The sequence below is a fragment of the Chrysemys picta genome, chromosome 18 (genome assembly GCF_011386835.1).
Source record: "Chrysemys picta bellii isolate R12L10 chromosome 18, ASM1138683v2, whole genome shotgun sequence".
NCBI lineage: Eukaryota > Metazoa > Chordata > Testudines > Emydidae > Chrysemys > Chrysemys picta.
This window is the reverse complement of record NC_088808.1, coordinates 1,631,344-1,648,810: the sequence shown is the minus strand read 5'-3', so window position 1 is coordinate 1,648,810 and position 17,467 is coordinate 1,631,344. Positions and strand designations below refer to the sequence as shown.

The window sequence follows — 17,467 nt, the reverse complement described above, 5'->3', positions numbered from 1 at the left end:
CAAAGGTAGTTTAATAAGGTACTCGACTTTCACAGTAACTAAATTAATACAGCACAGCTTCCCAAACCCAGTATCTTCAGTTTAAAAATGCATACTAAAAACCATGGTATAAAAGAGTCCCAGCTGTACAGGACCGTTTATAGACAGGACATATCACACACCCCATTATGTCTCTATCAGCATACCAGCCTTTGCAAATCTGCCCTAAATAAAAACAAAATTGACAACACATTGTGTTTGAGGCCAGCTGGGCTGCATACTCTTATCATAGATTTGGCAAAGCTTTGATTGTTCTTTGCACTTCTAACAAATAACTCGCTTACAAATGGAAAATTTGCTAACATTCTTAAATCTTCTTTAACGTTCAAACATGATTAGGAACCTGTTCAGCTAGGTCTCCTGGAGGGATCAACTCATTGGCCACCAAATCCAAGGAGACAAAGCTCTAGATTACTTAAAACCTAGTGGAATTTGACACAGCTTTCTTAGGAGCCAAAGGAGAGACAAAGACTGACTCTGTGCATATTTTAGCCTGTGTATATTACTGTGCTAACCCTTTACTGACACATCAAAACATGATCTTAAAGAACCTTAAAACTCTTATTGTTACTATATTAGGTGGACAAAGATATGATTGTCAACATATGGAAATGTTTAGGAAATGTCTCCATTTTCTATCCAAGTACACTTCTACCCCAATATAACGCTGTCCTCAGGAGCCAAAAAATCTTACCGCGTTATTGGTGAAACCACGTTATATCAAACTTGCTTTGATCTGCCGGAGTACGCAGCCTGTTGTAAAACTAGGCAAATATCTAGATGAGTTGACATACCCCTTAGAAGACATCTGTGTACTCATATAACAATAGTGACCAGCTGGTATTATAATTCGTGTTATATAAGGTCGCGTTATTCTACAATCAAATACAATAGGGTAGGCAAAATGTATAGCAACTCAGTGTTCTACACAAAAACTGTCAGCAAAAGTTGCTTATTTAGCTTATAAACAAAGTCCATTTGTCCTTTTCATGAGGGAGCTTTTGAGAGATGCTGGATGCATTATGACAGGTAAGAAACAGCAAAGTACATGTAAACTAAAAAATGAATCACAAACTCCATCCAGCATGTATGATGGAAAAATTCATTAAAGCACAATTTTGCACAAACAAAGGAAAAACCTTGGCTATACATTAAAATAATAAAATAAACTAGCAGCTATAGCTGAAAAGATCCGGGATGTATTCCTTGGATAATTTCTCACTTCATAAACTTTTCCATCAGGTTTTCTAGTTTCTTTTCACTATCTCCTGGGTTTCTGGGCTCTTATTTTATCCAGCAAATGGGTCATAAATGTAGTATCCCAGAACAAATAGGATTTATAGCAAACATACCTTAACACTTCTACTAGCAAATCACTACACAAGAGAAAGAAACTCTTCACCCTTTTGTCTGGGGTTGCGAAAAACCAACCCAATGCTTTTTCTTCCCCCATTTTTTGAACTTCTGTATAACTTTGAATCGTAACATGCAGTTAACATATATGTGAAAGAATTGTAATACCAAAAACTTTAGGCTATAATTTCAAGATGTAAAAACTATATTCTAAAAAGTTACAAGGGATACGATCATCAATATTTTTGTTGTGTCTCTTAAGAATCAATTAGAAAATTACTATAGAGAACGGCTTAGAAGCCTAGAGGGAAAGAAGGGAACATCACAGGAAACAAAGGCAGGGGTAGGGGGCAGAATCAACTCTCAATGGATGTTGAAAAGGGAAGTGGGATGGAGTCGTGAACTGTTAGTGGGTTTAGTTTGCTAGAATCCAGAAACAACTGGAAACTATGCTAGGTATATTATATAAGGCAGTCTAGAAACTGGCTAGCTTTCTCCCCCACCCCCACCCCCCATCTTCAGTCTTTACAGTATTGAGTTCACTAAGTGATTGTTACTCATTCTGTAGAAAACCTGAAAGTCATTGATCACTATTGCAAATGGGTGATTAGTCTTTAGTTATTACCAACCATCAAGGTATGGATTTATCTGATTCAACATGCTTCAAATTGAAGGAATTAGAAGAGAACAAAAGATTAAATGGACAGAAGTATGAAAACAGATAAATCCTCCACAGTAAAATGTAAACATTGTCAAGAATGATTAAGCAGTAAGACAGAAGCAATGTGTGCTTAACTCAAGAAATGCAGAAAATTGGTTTCTTTGGATCTTTCAAGAACAAATGTGCAAGTGAACGAAACTTTGTCTTTAGAACTTGAAGAGCAGAACACTTATGAGCATGATGACCTTTCTGATGCCACTGTTGTCATTTAAACATAGCTGTGATGACAATTTAAACCTCTTCCAAGCCTTCCAGAAGTTCTTCAACCTGTCTCTGATCATCTCTCACTCCCAAAAATAGGAAAGATCAGTTAGCAAACATGCCATAACAATCACTGCAAGGCAAAGATGAAATTAAGAAGAAATCTGCAACCTTGTTTTATGCCAACATTGCCTTGAATGTAGCACAAAATTAGGAATGTAAAGAAATGACTGAAGCACTCGATTCTGGATATACTCTTCCAGGCAGGACAAACTTACAGGTCAACTAAGAGATCCTACAAAGGAAGAAAAGAGGAAATGTAAATCAAGAATTAAAAGAATCAACATTAAAACAGGTTTCAGAGTAGCAGCCGTGTTAGTCTGTATTCGCAAAAAGAACAGGAGTACTTGTGGCACCTTAGAGACTAACAAATTTATTAGAACATAAGCTTTCGTGGGCTACAGCAGTTTCGGCAGAACATGACAAATGATCCCATAATGGATACAAGCATCAATAAAAGCTATCAATTTAATGTTATTGTTTCTCCATCTGAAAAGAAAAGCACAGAATATTCTGCTCCAGTTTCTGAAGACGCTATCTAACAATACAGAGTAAAGGAGACCTTTGCTATTTGCTAGGTCATTGGAAATGAAATGAAAAAGATGAAATAACTTTTCAGGTGCCATCAACCTAAACTTTAAACCTTCCTGAGAAAGAAGTACCACATACAGGGCCGGCGCTTCCACTAGGCGATCCTAGGCGGTCGCCTAGGGCAGCAGGATTTGGGGGGTGGCATTCTGCCGCCCTCGGCGGAAATTCGGCGGCAGGGGGTCCTTCCGCTCTGGGTCTTCAGCGGAAATTCAGCGGCAGGTCCTTCACTCGCTCCAGGACCCGCTGCCGAAGTGCCCCGAAGATGAGGAGCGGAAGGACCCCCGCCACCGAATGCTCAGAGGAGGAGCACTGCCGCCTAGGGCGGCAAAAACCATGGCGCCGCTCCTGACCACATATAGTCATAAAGTGCACTGGCCAAGTTCAAAACTACTTCCACAACTACTTTAAGACTAATGGCTGGATGATATAAAACATAGAATGAATGCCCCAGCTTCTCAGTAACACTTGTTGGAATTCTCAGAAAGATGAGGTCTCTACATTTGTAGCTAACTAACATAAAGGTCTATTGATATTTGCACTGAGAACAATAATTAATTTGTTAAAACACAGAATTCAACATGGGATGAACTCTTCAGAGATACTAAACTACAAAACAATTGAAAGAGGCTCTGAAGGGGCTTGAAATTACCAACTGACTACTGTCATGGTATCAGTGGAAATCTGGCTTAGTCTGTTAACACCAGAACTAGACCCATACAAGGATAATATTAAAATATGAATCAAAGAAGCTATGAAAACTTTCAGTTGCTTAGTCAATGTGTCTCATCTCAAATACAGAGGCCATAGGCTGTGCCCCAAATAGGTGGCGGAGGCTAAAATATGGCTGATGGAATGTAGCCCTGAGTTCCTTTCTTCTCTTCAAGCATTCAAAATTGAAAGATCCAGATTTTTATCCAACATATATATTTTAAAGGAATTGGATCACAATTTGTTGCATCAAAATGGTGGAAAAGTTATGAAGCAAAATTGTGGAAGAATAAGATTTAAATTGTCAGTTTTTAAAAGATCTGTGCTTCTGTCCAGCCAGCTCAGCATTGACTGAGCACATACGAAGAACATTCAGAATGGTTATGGCAAAACCAGCAGGGGAACAATGGCCTTGAAATAACACATCCAAATATTAATAATTTTGGCTCCAAGAGTTTTGGATTGACCTTTATATGTTTTAGCATGGGGGAAAACTGATGCCCATTCTCAGCTAAATTCTGTCCTGGTGCAGGGTTTCTTGCTGAGCTGTAACTTTCCATTTGCTGTTTCAAAGTGCACAGGTAAAATGATTAATACTTTACAGCAAGCTGCAGGGTGGCTGTATTTCATTTTGCCAGTTCTATCGATATTGTTAGCTGCACTTTATTTTATATGTTTGCTGAGTACAAACAAGATCTGTATTATTATGAGAACAAAGGAAAACAAAAAACCCAAGCAAGCCAAAGATTACCACATTTTGTGTGTTCTATTATAAGGCACCAAAATAGAGAAAGTAAAAATCTGTCCTGGGATACATACCAGGCAGGGATTCTGTCAAGGCACTCTGTGGACGTCAAACCGCCTCTATAGAACATGAATGGCACTAAACCCCTGCCTATGGATTAAGTATGGAGTCCTCTCTGGTGCTTTATATTTAATGTTTAAAGCCTTTAATTTTAATTATAATTAAAAAGAAATTCCATCAATATAAAATACTGAATACAGAAGACAAGTTAAAATAAAAAAATAAAGACATAAACAAGACATCATGAGAACAGGTTTAAAGAGAAAGAATATTTTTACATCATCTTCTTGGGTAAATTTAAAGAATTTTTGATGCTGGGAACTATATGGCCCAGAGGGATTGGTAATCAGAGAGAAACAGAGCCTTTCACCTCTAAACTGAAATCCAAACCATGTCAATAGTGGCCCCAAACCATTATCTTAACGTCTGCTAGCTGTTTGATAACCTGTGTGAAATGAGTTAGATTTCTTAGGGTCCACATCACAGTCACACTAATTGGCAGCACACTGACAGTCTAAACCAGTGGTTCTCAACCTTTCCAGACTACTGTCCCCCTTTCAGCAGTTTGATTTCTTTCACCTCACTTAAAAACTACTTGCTCACAAAATTAAACACAAAAATACAAAAGTGTCACAGCACAGTATTACTGAAACATTGCTTACTTTCTCATTTTTACCATATAGTTGTAAAATAAATCATTTGGAATATAAATATTGTACGTGCATTTCAGTGTGATACTTGAGCCTGTTTTTCACTTGTGAGCTGTGTCATTCTGGGAGATAGTGAAGCAATAAAGTTTTTCTCCACATTGAGTCTATTTCTACTCGTTGTCTTGAGGCAATCGTAGCAGAAAATGAGACTTCACAAAGATATGTTGACCCAAAAGGTAACAGAACATCCAAAGCAGGGGTCGGCAACGTTTGGCACGCGGCTCGCCAGGGTAAGCACCCTGGCGGGCCAAGCCAGTTTATTTACCTGCTGACGCGGCAGGTTTGGCCGATCGCGGCCCCCACTGGCTGCGGTTCGCCGTCCCGGGCCAATGGGGGCGGCGGGAAGCCGCGACCAGCACATCCCTCGCCCGTGCCGCTTCTCGCCGCCCCCATTGGCCCGGGACGGCGAACCGCAGCCAGTGGGGGCCGCAATCGGCCGAACCTGCCGCGTCAGCAGGTAAATAAACTGGCTTGGCCCGCCAGGGTGCTTACCCTGGCGAGCCGCATGCCAAACGTTGCCGACTCCTGATCCAAAGCATGGTTCCCAAGGTCACTGTACTCTTTCTGTACTAACCACCAGAACAAGAGTAGTGTGGAGTCATTTATCTTCATTTGCAGACCACAGTCTGAGGACAGCAAAAGATTTTCTTGCTGACTGACAGAGAGATTACTGTTGCTAACATCTGACAAAATGAATGGGTTTCTCACCTCGTTGAGTTAAGCTCAGTTGTGTTGAATGTTGGGGAAATATAACTTCAACTCAGATGTCAAGTGGGCCAAATGATCTACATATGAGTGCTTTTGTAGAAATAGCTGAAGCTTTTTTTTTTTTTTCATTTCTTTTCATTTTAAGCTAAAAAAATCTACTGGCTTACTTGCATGCACAGGGTGTTCTGTCTTCAAATGTCATTGCAAATGTGCTGGCTTCAGTTATTTGATAGAGTTTCTCCATAAAGGAAATACAAAGCTTTAGATGGATTGTCACTTGCCGATGTGAATCCAAAAGCAACAGATCCTGCGGAACTGATGATGGCTTTTTTTCAGTCATCTTCAATTTCTTTCACTGTCGCCATTACCGCTGCTTCCAGCTCCTCATTTTAAAAATTTATCTATTTTTATATCACAAGCACATACACACCATGGCAACTTCAACCTCATTAACGTGCTTGCACTCATCGGTAAAAGACATAAAACACATCTAATACTCTGTGTATATCTATTTTACATTCCCTATAACATACAGAGCAAGTCATTGCCTGTATGAAATTTTAGTTTATGCTAACTTTGCTAGTGCTTTTTATGTAGCCTGTTGTAAAACTAGGCAAATATCTAGATGAGTTGACATACCCCTTGGAAGACATCTGTGTACCCATATAACAATAGTGACTAGCTGGTAAGTGGATGAATTTAATCTTAATATCCAGCATTCACACAATGTTTGGAGGGGGTAGTTTGGTTAAGAAGGGATCTAAAGAAGGAAGACTTGATGAAAAATCTGTTGAGCTTGAAGAGAGTATTTTTCCAAAATTCAGTGTTTTATTACTTTTTTGAGAGGCATACTTCAATCATGGGAAAGGGTCTGGGCACAGATGGGAGGCCAACCTACAAGAAAATAAAGGAAGGAAACAAAGCACGCAAGCCTGGCTTTCTGCCTTTCAATCTTTAACTACAGTAGGTCTGTGCAAGAAGCATTTGCAGCGTTGGCTCATGCAGAGAACTTGACAATGTTCAGCGATGTCTTGGAAATGAAGGAAGCAGCTTCCTTTTGCACAGACTTTACTTCTTTGTGTATTTTTAACAGTCCTCTGAAGATAATTGGACCATGTAAGTTCTGTGACTAATGTTTGCATGCCTGCTGCCAAATACTCAGTATTCTTCCTCAAGAGTCTTCCAGCCCACGGTTTGTCTGATCTTTGGGAAGATGTCCCCTTCCAGGATAACAGTGCATTTTGCCAGGCCTGCAATGCTTGTATTTATTTTTAGGTAGATGGACAATAGATCCACTGGCTCTGTGAAGGAGGGAAAAAGCAGTGGAAGTGTTATTCCTTGACTTTAGAAAAGCTTTTGATACGGTCTCCCACAGTATTCTTGCCGCCAAGTTAAAGAAATATGGGCTGGATGAATGGACTATAAGGTGGATAGAAAGCTGGCTAGATCATCGGGTAGTGATCAATGACTCCATGTCTAGTTGGCAGCCGGTATCAAGCGGAGTGCCCCAGGGGTTGGTCCTGGGGCCGCTTTTGTTTAATATTTTCATTAATGATCTGGAGGATGGCGTGGATTGCACCCTCAGCAAGTTTGCAGATGACACTAAACTGGGAGGTAGATATGCTAGAGGGTAGAGATAGCATACAGAGGGTCCTAGACAAATTAGAGGATTGGGCTAAAAAAAATCTGATGAGGTTCAACAAGGACAAGTGCAGAGTCCTGCACTTAGGATGGAAGAATCCCATGCACTGCTGCAGACTAGGGACCGAGTGGCTAGGCAGCAGTTCTGCAGAAAAGGACCTAGTAGTTACAGTGGACAAGAAGCTGGATATGAGTCAACCCCTAGTTGCCAAGAAGGCTAACGGCATTTTGGGCTGTATAAGTAGGGGCATTGCCAGCAAATCGAGGGACGTGATCATTCCCCTCTATTCGACATTGGTGAGGCCTCATCTACAGTACTGTGTCCAGTTTTGGACCCCACACTACAAGAAGGATGTGGAAAAATTGGAAAGAGTTCAGCGGAGAGCAACAAAAATGATCAGGGGACTGGAGCACATGACTTATGAGGAGAGACTGAGGGAACTGGGATTATTTAGTTTGCACAAGAGAAGAATGAGGGGGGATTTGATAGGTGCTTTCAACTACCTGAAAGGGGGTTCCAAAGAGGATGGATCTAGACTTCTCAGTGGTACCAGATGACAGAACAAGGAGTAATGGTCTCAAGTTGCAGTGGGGGAAGTTTAGGTTGGATATTAGGAAATCTTTTTCACTAGGAGGGTGGTGAAGCACTGGAATGGGTTACCTAGGGAGGTGGTGGAATCTCCTTTCTTAGAGGTTTTTAAGGTCAGGCTTGACAAAGCCCTGGCTGGGATGATTTAGTTGGGAATTGGTCCTGCTTTGAGCAGGGGGTCGGACTAGATGTCCTCCTGAGGTCCCTTCCAACCCTGATATTCTATGATTCTAACAGCTTCTTTCTTTTCCTGCCATGGATTATCTAATCCCTAAGGAGACCGTTTTCTTGGACTGTTTAGAATAACCCTTCCATATGGAATTGGACCATAGTGCAGACTCTTTAAACACCAGAGGGACTCCTTGTGGATTTGCGGATACAGACTAACACGGCTGTTACTCTGGATCCTTGTGGGTTGGGACCCATATTCATTCTGGCCTCTCTACACATCACCACACACAACTATCTCAATACCTTAGGCAGGATCCACTGCACTGACCTCAGAGGAAGGACAATGGAAGTGCTGGGGGCTGACAACAGCACAGCACAAACTGGAACCTCTGAGACAGAAACTCCATCTGTTCCTTCTTTGGCTGTATCCACGCCATCAAGCTGACAGATTGGGGAAGGGGGAGGGAGGAAATGGGAGAAGCAGGGATTCTGAACTCCTTCTCCATGCTACTCCAATACATGGGAATGGTCAGGTGATGTCTTCCACTGCTGGAGAGAAAGGCCAGTTCTAGGTTTCAAATTGTCAGACACAGCTAATTTAGAGTACTGTTTTACTCTATTGGACCAGCTCTAATTTTCAGTTTTGCACCTATATGCAGACGTCTTAAGAAGCTGCACCTTTGCTAACTAAATCTATATTTACTCAAGAAAAAAGAACATCAGTAATATCCAATTGATAAATTCTCCTCTTCTGGGAAAGCAGGAGGTCTGCAAAAAGGACTGTTCCGCTCTCTGCGGGGGAGTAGGAAGGAAGGAAATGTGAATTATAAGTTTCTACAAAAGATCAATTTTTTAAAAGGAAGGAAATTAGATTTAAGTAGAAAAAGCTATGCTTAATATCACTGGACAAGCTGGGAAAAGCTAGAAAATTCTATGCTAAGGATAACAGTGTATCCTCACGTCACATTGTTGGGTCTTCCACCACAATGGTGAAGGGAGTAGAGGCTAAAAAGCTCATCTTTGACCGATAAGTTTGCTTCACAACCGTCACATTATTTAAACAGTCACAATTTGGTATTCACCTCCATATAGCTCACCCTTGGCTTTTCTGTAATGGGACTAGGGATGCAAATATCAGTTAAAAAAGTTAACCAGTTAAACTATTAAAATTATATTGTTTAACTGGTTAACCACTAACTGAGGTAGCTGGGGTTCCACCGGCATGGCTGGGGCTGGGGTCCCTCTGGCCAGCCGGCCTCCTGCCGGCCCAGTGTGGCCGAGGTCCCTCCTGCCGGCCCGGCGCGGCCAGGGCTGGGGTATCTGCTGCTGGCACAGGGCCACCGGGGTTAACAGTTAAGGCCGGTTAATTGGTAAGCCTAATGCTTACCGGTTAACCTTTTACATCCCTAAATGGGACGATTAAAAATCACATATTTTTGCTTTTAAAAAATAGTGGTAACTCATAACTGAGCAGAGGCAAAGACTCTGTTGATACAACAACATGTGGCTTAAATCTGAAAGGAGAAAGAAAGCTGTTCTGTTAAACTGACAGCTCTGCACACAGGGCTTATATCTTAACTGGTGTAATAAATCATGGAGAAAGAGTTCTGCTTGGCTGAAAGAAGCATTTATTTGGACAGGAAACAAGAGTGTTTTGAAATCACTCTGGACACTGTACACAAAATTATTTATTCATTTTACTTTCTTTAAATATTTCCCAAAAGTTTTGCATTTGTTCTGCTTAGAGCTATTTACTCTTTGGTATGTAGTCTATTCCATGTCAGGCTGCCAAAACCATTGAGCTCTTATCTAAACAACTCCTCTACTCATTGCGGGGGTTAGAGCTCACTCAAAGGAGCATTGCTGGTGACAAGAAAGCAGCTCACTCAATTTGCATTATCACATTAGACCCTGCCATTTTCCTGCACTAATCCAGATGACAAAGTCCATGTTTTTCTCTAACCAACAGCCAATCCCTCTCTTCCTCTCCTGTTTTTCCCCTTTTTTACTAGCACATGCCCTATTTTCTTCCAAATAGCTTTTAGCACTTTTTCTTTTCAGACAAACATTCTTATTTATGTATAAAACTTTGTGCAGTGGCTGCCGCTGCCTATCCACATCAGCACAGCATCTTAACACGCAGGGTGTACTGAAACCAACAAAAACACATGAGACTCAAAATCCTTAGGCACTGGTTCTCCCAGTAACTTTAAAGAGGTGCTCAAGAAGTTACCATCATTACTCCATCCATGGAACTCCACCAGAAACACCCCCATTTGTCTCTAGATCCTAAACAGTTGCACCATTGCCGATATATACTAAAAATTAGGAGAAGAACTTGGCAGAACATTCTAAGCACAATACTGAAATGTAACTGTAGATGGGACTAAGGACTGTAGCAGTCTGTTTAAATAAAAATCAGATGGTACCTGGAACTGATTACAGCCCTCAAGGAAGGAGGATGCTGGCGCATATTAATGACATTTAACACCCATATGTCATTGTTAAGTTATTGGCTAACTCATGCAAACATGTCATTATACAACTCAGATGAGTCTTCAAAGAAAGATGCAAACCAAAATATAAACTGTGCCATAGAACTAAACTAGCCTTTCCAGTTAGTTTGTGGAACTGAACTGTGAGAAAAATATTGTAGGAGACAATACTCCAGAGCAGAGAAAAGTATTTCATACAAGCATCTGGGGCTTCCCTTCACCAGCTTATATGCAGAACCATACTCCATGATTTTGTTCCACAATGCCCACCTTGTGTGTGTGGTAAAGTAGGGAGAGGATGAGTAAGTAAGTAGGGACATGGCATAGTATGTAAGTAAGGGGAGAATTTTTGAGATACAAGTTTTTGTCAATCAAATTCTGTTATCACTGATGGGAATCATGAGGGTAAAGCCCTTCAGAAAGAGTTAAAACCACCCCCTTCCTACACCTAAGTGTGAATATGCTGTAAAAAATGTCACCTCAGAATCCTATCTGGAAAATCTGTGCTTATGCCATTTCACGTTTGCCCTTCTGGCACAAAAGAATTTTTTCTTAGAAGATGAAGATACAATGATGATTGTGATAATACCATCTAACATTTACATGCCGACACGACCTTTCATTCTGGAATATCCCAAAGCATTTCAGAACAATATATACATTATTCATTTTGCCTCTCACTGAAAAGCAGCCACCTCTGAAACAAAGCTAAGAAGCTGTTTATGAGTTCAGAAGCCCAAGCTTTTAACACAATTGCAGGAATTAAATGCTTTTAAAGCCCTGGCCATGGTCTTCAACTGCCCCGAGTAGGAGAATTCCACTTTGCAAGGCTGGCCAGTTGAGTCCCTGCTGAACAGGGATACAGGTCCATCAGTTCTTGGCTCATGCCAATCAACTGCCTGGAGGTCTGTGCGAGGGGCTCAAGACCCCATCCTTCCCACAGTTCAATAGTCAGTCACATCAGGGCTCAGCTCAGCTCCTGCTTTCCTCCCACTGCCACCATCTGATCAGTGGAAGTAGGCGAGGACTTGTGGGCAGTAAATTCTCTCTCTCCCCTCCCCTCCAAATTGTTGCACTCCCTGCCTACAAAGATTATGGAGCAATACTAGAGGGAGAGAAGGGGTCTGCTAGAGGCCTCCCCTTCTTACCAGAGAAAACCTGGGGAAAGCAGGAGAGGGGAGGGGATAGGGTGGGCAGTACTTCACCTTTAAAAATTAGTCTGCATCCCAAAAATAAAATTACAGACCTGTAGCATTTTAGGAGTTCACAGCAAATGACAGAACTCTTTAAGGCATAAAACAAAGAACGATCTGGTGGCTAAAGCACAGGATCTGGAGCCAGGAGATATGAATTCCATGGTGGGTTCAGAGACAGGTGTCCGCGGGCAAGTCACATAACCTCTCACCATCTGTGTAATCCAGATAATGCATACTTCTTAAGAGGCTCTGAAGCATTTCTGAGAGGCTCTGCAGAAAGACACTATGAAGTAGTGTGGCACCGTAGACAGGGAAGAATTGGGTTTTGTTCCCAGCTTTGTCACCGACCTATTGTATGATTTAGGCCAATTCACTATCTCTTTCGGTACTTCAGTTTCCCCATCTGCAAAAGGAAATAAAAACACTGGCCCATCTTTATAAAGTGCTTTGAGGTCTGTAGATGAAAATGGCTATACAGCAACTAATGAATATTACTGAAACTGGAGAGGGAATTTACAGTTAAAGCGATGCACTGAAATTAAGATGTATGTTATACAGCCATGGGTCTGGTATATGAAGTAAGTGCCATTTACTTAAGTAAGACTACTCAATCTGGGTATGATCCAATGTGAATTATTCAGAAACTGTATCAAATTAAACTGAGTGGGTATGAATTTTTTTTTTCAATCAATGTCAGTAAGTCATAGAGTATATTCACAGAAAGGCCATGACTCCTAAATGCGAATAAGGCTGGTCTTATGAGACAATAGCTAGGAAATTCAAAGCTAAAGCAGATTACTTGCCTTTACTTTAAAGTATTAAAAGAACAAAAAACAAAATCACACTCCTCACTGGTAAGAGTTAAGGAGGGCACTTGTTTGCCACTTTTCTCAACACTTTAATAATACTTAACACTTTATATAAACACTTTTCAATTTCAAAGCACTTTATGCACATTAATTAATTCATTCTCACAATCTCCTTGTAAGGTAGGAATTATTATCCTGCATATTATAGATGGGAATCTGAAGAAGAGACATTAAATGAATTGCCCAAAGTCATAGAGGGAGTCAGTGCTGGGATTAGAACCCAAGAGTTAATGGGGGTGATTTTTGGTGCTCTATACTTAAAGAGGATTTTTTTTTTTTTAAAGAAATGGCGATGGGAGCATTAAAAAATACAAAAGGAACTGTAACAGCTCTCAAGTGAACACATGTATGGGGTCATGCCAATCCATAGTGTAACGACATTGATAAAAGCAATTATTTAGGTAATTAAATCCATAGTTAAGAAAGTGTGATAATTCGCTGATAGACTGCTAGTACCTCCCACACGGAGTATGAATGATATATCCCAGACCCTAAACTTTGCACTCTGCAGAACATCAAATTAAGAATTATGTTTACATCAGTATCTCTCTCTCTAACAGAAATGTAATCTTGCTAATGCTGATCTGTGTGGCAGTCCAAATATTTTTAATATGAAAGTCCGCCCCCTAGTGAAATTAAAGATGAAGTTTTAGAATATGTACAGTGGTGACTGTGCTCAGAATGGAATCAGATTTTTATGGCATTTCTAATGACTACACCACACTTCATTTCCACTTGAACAACAGGGAAAAATAAATCAAATAGAGCTAATTTGTGAATTGCTCCTTTGCAAATGTCTTTGGGTTACTTTTTAATCCACAGGCCCTGCTAGGTGGATGGCTTTAGTTGGCTAAACTTCAGATTAAAAATACTTAGAACCACCCACCCACGCACACTTGAAACCAAAGCTCCAATAGCTCAGTGTCGCCCTTCCAAGGCAGATAAACTAAGTTCTACACAATTTACCAGGGCTTTGGAGCGGAGCCCGGACCAGTAGGTTTTATGCCTGGAGCTGGAGCGGAGCCGGAGCAGAGCAATTCAAAAATTTGATTGCTCCAAATCCCCCTGCAATTTACTATGTCTATGAGGAACTGGAATGAGGTGGTCATTTTGAAGAGACCTTATAAACTGATATCCTATTTGCTTGAGATCCCCTAGGCTTCTCCAGTTGGGCTTCTACTCTGTTCAAAGGCGTCTGAATGTACTAAATATGGAAATTCACTCTAACATTCTGGATCATGAAATGAAATGGCATGACTTCGGACACAGATGAATCCAACCTTTGCAATGCCAATGGAAATCACATATGAAGTCCACAGATCAAAAGCTATAGGAACCTCCCAAATCTGTTCCCAGATATGACCGCTATATCATAAAACACAGCTCGTTCGAAAGGATATCACCAGTAAGAATGGCCATATAAACAATAATGGTTGTGAGCAAGTTCTTGCTACAAGCTTTCACAGCTGTGACTTTGCCTATGTGCAGGTTTGCTTCAATGCATCCACATGAACAAAATATGCTAGTAGAACACCCTGCAAACATGCTCCATGTGCTTTTTGATCTCGTGCAGTCCCATCATGAATGAACTCTACACCGGACAAGTCATGATAAAATTGATCTTTAGAGCAGAGTTTATTTTTTAAATTTCTCTGTCAAACTATGAAAACAGAGCAATCCAGCTTGCAGAACTACCCGTCAATATTAGCTTAAATAAATTTAGGTCTAGTGGACCAGCAAACTTACCCAAGGAGGAGGATAGTGCATGTGTTGCCTGTTCAGTGATGACAGAATAATTCCACCTCTGTATACCACTAAAAGGAATTAAACAAACCTGTTAGTGTTTACTCATTTCTCTACATACTTAGTCCCTAATTCAGGACAGCTCTTAAACACATGTACAAGTCCCACTGAGGTCAATGGAATTTAAGCACATGCTTAATGTTAAGCAGGTACTTAAGTGCTAACCTGAAGAGGGATGAATTTAAGCACATGCTTAATTGCTTTCCTGAAATGGGGCCATAAACACTTGCTAACATCTCTACTACTTACTAAATGCAAAATCTCCACTAATGTAATATTAGGGTTGCACAGTTAAATTCACTAAAGAGTGAAAAATGCAAAAGGTAAGCATTTTAAAAGCAATGTTAACTGTGCCACATTTCCACATCCCACATGGACCACAGCTTAGCAGGGAGACCATCTCCCTCCCATTCACACTCATGTAATGTCCCTCTGGCAACTGCAGCAATTGCTTATTGGAAAAAATATTTTTCAATTATGTGGCGAATTTTTATCAGACTTCTCACAGGTTTCTTTCCCTCTGAGGGCTACTATAACATGCCTTGCATAGAGTTTGTAACACTGATAATTTCTGAGTTGAAAGTAAAAAAGCTGCAATTCTGTCCCATAATTCAAAAAGACAAAAATCAATCCATTTCCAAGAAAATTCCCCTTTATTTCCAAAAATGTGAAGTTTCAATCCCAAACGGATACAATCCTACTTTTGTTTGTACAGTACTACTATTCGGCCCTCAGGCACTACCATAATAAATATGATTATTATTTTCCCAAAAGTTATAATCCATTTTATATCTGACAAAAACCAAAGTGAGTCAGCTGTATCCAGCAAACATTTAAATATGCATTTTGCAAGCAGTGGAAAATTCCTACTGTACTCAATCCCACATGCATTGATTTTGTTATTTTCCACCCAATTCTTTTTCCGACTTAACAACTCCTTCCTTGAGGAAGACTACTTTTAAAAGATCAGCAGCGGAAAGACAATCTCCTGAATGTTCTTAAAGTGAGAATTTTTCTTTCAGAGACACATAACCCAAACATGACAAAGAATTGACTTGAAACTTATTTTAAGTAATCACCTTAGAACAGGGGTAGACAACCTATGGCACACGTGCCAAAGGCGGCACACGAGCTGATTTTCAGTGGCACTCACGCTGCCCAGGTCCCGGCCACCAATCCGGGGGGCTCTGCATTTTAATTTAATTTTAAATGAAGCTTCTTAAATGTTTTTAAAACCTTATTTACTTTACATACAACAATAATTTAGTTATGTATTATAGACTTATAGAAAGAGACCTTCTAAAAATGTTAAAAAATCATAGAATCATAGAATATCTAGTCCAACCCCCTGCTCAAAGCAGGACCAATTCCCAACTAAATCATCCCAGCCAGGGCTTTGTCAAGCCGGGCCTTAAAAACCTCCAAGGAAGGAGACTCCACCACCTCCCTAGGTAACACATTCCAGTGCTTCACCACCCTCCTAGTGAAATAATGTTTCCTAATATCCAACCTGGACTTCCCCCGCTGTAACTTGAGACCATTGCTCCTTGTTCTGTCATCTGCCACCACTGAGAACAGCTGAGCTCCATCCTCTTTGGAACCCCCCTTCAGGTAGTTGAAGGCTGCTATCAAATCCCCCCTCATTCTTCTCTTCTGGAGACTAAACAATCCCAGTTCCCTCAGCCTCTCCTCATAAGTCATGTGCTCCAGACCCCTAATCATTTTTGTTGCCCTCTGCTGGACTCTTTCCAATTTTTCCACATCCTTCTTGTAATGTGGGGCCCAAAACTGGACACAGTATTCCAGATGAGACCTCACCAATGTCAAATAAAGGGGAACGATCACGTTCCTCGATCTGCTAGCAATGCCCCTACTTATACAGCCCAAAATGCCGTTAGCCTTCTTGGCAACAAGAGCACACTGTTGACTCATATCCAGCTTCTCATCCACTGTGACCCCTAGGTCTTTTTCTGCAGAACTGCTACCTAGCCATTCGGTCCCTAGTCTGTAGCAGTGCATGGGATTCTTCCGTCCTAAGTGCAGGACTCTGCACTTGTTCTTGTTGAACCTCATCAGGGTTTTTTTGGCCCAATCCTCTAATTTGTCTAGGTCCCTCTGTATCCGATCCCTACCCTCTAGTGTATCTACCACGCCTCCTAGTTTAGTGTCATCTGCAAACTTGCTGAGAGTGCAGTCCACACCAGCCTCCAGATCATTAATAAAGATATTAAACAAAACCGGCCCCAGGACCGACCCTTGGGGCACTCCGCTTGAAACCGACTGCCAACTAGACATGGAGCCATTGATCACTACCCATTGAGCCCGACGATCTAGCCAGCTTTCTATCCACCTTACAGTCGATTCATCTAGCCCATACTTCTTTAACTTGGCGGCAAGAATACTGTGGGAGACCGTATCAAAAGCTTTGCTAAAGTCAAGGAATAACACATCCACTGCTTTCCCCTCATCCACAGAGCCAGTTATCTCATCATAGAAGGCAATTAGGTTAGTCAGGCACGACTTCCCCTTCGTGAATCCATGCTGACTGTTCCTGATCACTTTCCTCTCCTCTAAGTGTTTCATAATTGATTCCTTGAGGACCTGCTCCATGATTTTTCCAGGGACTGAGGTGAGGCTGACTGGCCTGTAGTTCCCCGGATCCTCCTTCTTCCCTTTTTTAAAGATGGGCACTACATTAGCCTTTTTCCAGTCATCTGGGACCTCTCCCAATCGCCATGAGTTTTCAAAAATAACGGCTAATGGCTCTGCAATCTCACCCGCCAACTCCTTTAGCACCCTCGGATGCA

The 17,467-nt window shown here is 41.1% G+C and overlaps 1 protein-coding gene across 6 annotated transcripts in view; it reads right to left on the bottom strand.

Moving 5' to 3' along the window:
* EXD3 (exonuclease 3'-5' domain containing 3) overlaps nt 1-17,467 on the bottom strand; it is a 685,344-nt gene that overhangs the window by 664,070 nt on the left and 3,807 nt on the right. For 3 of the 6 annotated variants that reach the window (XM_005295926.5, XM_005295927.5, XM_065572497.1), the window contains exon 2: nt 14,604-14,671. The gene's annotated coding sequence lies outside the window, so the exon portion shown is untranslated. Of the gene's footprint in view, nt 1-12,038; nt 12,392-14,603; nt 14,672-17,467 lie in introns of those variants that run through there. The other 3 variants (XM_065572493.1, XM_065572494.1, XM_065572491.1) reach the window with 2 other exon arrangements.